This window comes from Triticum dicoccoides, chromosome 7A, assembly GCF_002162155.2.
Source record: "Triticum dicoccoides isolate Atlit2015 ecotype Zavitan chromosome 7A, WEW_v2.0, whole genome shotgun sequence".
Lineage (NCBI taxonomy): Eukaryota > Viridiplantae > Streptophyta > Magnoliopsida > Poales > Poaceae > Triticum > Triticum dicoccoides.
The window spans coordinates 589,317,673-589,320,383 of NC_041392.1; the positions used below are offsets into that span (position 1 = coordinate 589,317,673).

A 2,711-nucleotide genomic window follows, 5' to 3' on the forward strand; every position below is an offset into this window, starting at 1 on the left:
GGAGATGTTTATTATAAGAATTGATTTTTTAGAGGGATAAAAAATATTGGATTGTTTTTAGTGAGATAAAAAGAATGAATTGAGTCTTGATTGAAAAAATGACAAATATATTCATGTATTAAAATTTAGAAAAAATAAATCTAAATAAAAAGGTGATTTTTTTGAAGAAAAAAAAAGCTTGCTAATATCACTCAAAAAAATTGTGTGGGGAATATCACTCAACTTAGTCTAAGTCAACCGAAATCTAACTACATCTTTAAAAATACTTTAGTTTTGGATATGATTCATTCGTTGCCTACCTAGCAGCTAGCTTGGTTTCCGATTCAAGAACGCAATCGGTAATTAGCCGGTAAAAAATCAGCCGGACGGTTGGGCTGGATCGATTGGACTTTTGATAATTTTCCTGACCCATATCAATGCATCTAGCATCGCCACCTACCTTCAATTAGCCACACCGTCACCTACCTTCCCACCGCCCCTCACATTTCTCCCCGTCGTTCCCCATTCTTCCTTGGTCGCCAGCTCCCTCTCTCCACCTCGTCAGGCCACCCCTCCCCTTCGTCCCCACCGCCAGCAAGAGGTTCGCAACCCCTTCTCTTCCCCGCGTTTTCATCGAATCCGGTCGCCCAAGTGGCCGAGGAGGTCCCCCAGCTGGCCAGCTCGGCATGCTCGCGAGCATCCTAGCGTTAGGCTCCGTCGGATGCGCGCGACTTCCCCGCCCCTGCTCTTCCCCGTCCTTCTTCGAATCCGTTCGCCGAAGTGCCCAAGGAGGCGCTCGAGCTCAGCGCACTCACGGGCGACCCAGCGCGAGGCGGGCGCCGAGGCCCGCAACAAGCCAACAAGGAGCGGGCGTGGGTGCGCAACAATATCTGGGCACAGTTCGATGCCTCCACTGGTATGAGCAAATCAATTGTTGCTTCCTTCTCTCTGTTGCTTGTGGAATGAGCTAATAATAGATCGCTTCAGCTGAGCCGTGGAGATGTGCAGGAGCCAGTGAGATACGGCCACCTCCCAGCCAGTTCACCAGCCTCCGCGAAGATGTGTAGGAGCCAGTAAGATATGACCATTGCATGTTCTCACATTTTATCTCTCTAATTGATTCTCACGGCTCAGCTCCAGCTTTCCTTAGCTAGTGTACTGATTGATTATTTTGCAATTTGCACAAGTCAATAATATATTAATGTTATGAAATGAATTCTCATCGCTGTATTAACCATCAGAATTAATTCTGATTTGATCGTAGTCCTTAGACATTACTTCGTGTCTGGATTATCCTACCTTTGCAATTAAATTTTAATTCATTCTGTGCGTTTACCATGTACTAATGTACAAATGTAATTTCAATTAGGTGTGCCTCTGTGTGATGTGCTATTCAAGATACCTCTACATATTTCCCCCTTCTTAATGAAAAGGCAGCGCTCCTGTCGGTTCCTCAAAAAAATTGTGTTATTCAGGATACAATGGCACTCGATAATGCTTGCTAAGAAGGTATGCAATATGAACTGGACTGTTGCTTGCCAGATGACTGAAAGATGGGTACTTCATCCTCTTTTTTTTTGTGAAGCAAGATAAATAAGGTTCAGGCATTGTAATGAAAACTGCAGATTTAGCTAAATTCAACTGATGGTGTAATATCTCTTCCTATGGGCAGAAGTAATGATATCTTCTTAGGAGTAATAAGGCGTCGCTGCATAAATATACTTGACTTTCAAATGAGTGTGTCAAGAGGTTTAATTAGCATCGATCCCTACTGTAATTATAGCTGGATATCTCGCCCCTGTACTATTTGAAAGTCAATTAGATGTTCAGAATAACAGAAATTTGCTAGATAAGCTAACATTAGAAGCGGAAGTAAACATTAAACAGTTCAGATAGTGAAGGTGAATATCTGATATGTTGTGTGTTTCCTGTTGTAGATAAATTTGCTTGCAGGGCTCTTGATGATATATCCACTTTCATCAAATGCTTAAGGGTATGGTCACTTGGAGAAGACATAGCTATGACTACAAAGATCTGTTTTTTCAGGTGATGAATTGTAACCTTATATCCTTTATTACTTGGAATTGAAAATCACAGGAAACAATCCGTAATTAATTTGGAGAGAATCTTTTATTCTTTTCTGTCTTGCTCCTGTTCACTATAGGATGTACTCCCTCTGTAAAAAAATATAAGAGCGTTAGTGTTCTAAATGCTCTTATATTTCTTTACGGATGCAGTATATCATTATCATTATCATGTAACAAATTTACCGTAGAAACTACAAAACTTTGGCAGATCACCATCAGGTGCAGACATACTCTTTCTTCCTGTGCAACCAATTGGATTCATCATCGCAGGTTAAATAATTTTCCTTGTCGATTGGGATTTGTTCATGAGACGAAATTTGTATATTTGACAAGCCTGCCATAAAATTGCAGCACCACATGAGTACCCATTTTTTCTGGCATATTCGATGAGGTGTGAACATGCAAGTACATGCAGGACCTCCCACCCAAAAGGTATATTTTATGGTACACCCGAACCTGTCAATTTATGTAGCTGGGTGACACCGGATTGTCCTGTAGGTGGTGTTTGCGACACAGTGTTATCATCGTTGAGGCCAGTAGTAATCTTTCTCTTTTCACGGGATAGGCGTTGTCGTTTTAATATCTCATCCCTATTTTGTGCATACCGCTCCCTGTTCCTTTGCCTCCTCAACTCCTTAGGGTCTG

General features: G+C 41.8%; 1 long non-coding RNA gene across 1 annotated transcript; it reads left to right on the forward strand.

Moving 5' to 3' along the window:
• Nucleotides 1–272: 272 nt before the first annotated feature.
• Nucleotides 273–2,263, forward strand: LOC119328844. Its single transcript, XR_005159184.1, has 4 exons — nucleotides 273–895; nucleotides 967–1,052; nucleotides 1,349–1,488; nucleotides 1,917–2,263. It is a non-coding gene; the product is annotated as an uncharacterized LOC119328844 (long non-coding RNA).
• Nucleotides 2,264–2,711: the final 448 nt, after the last annotated feature.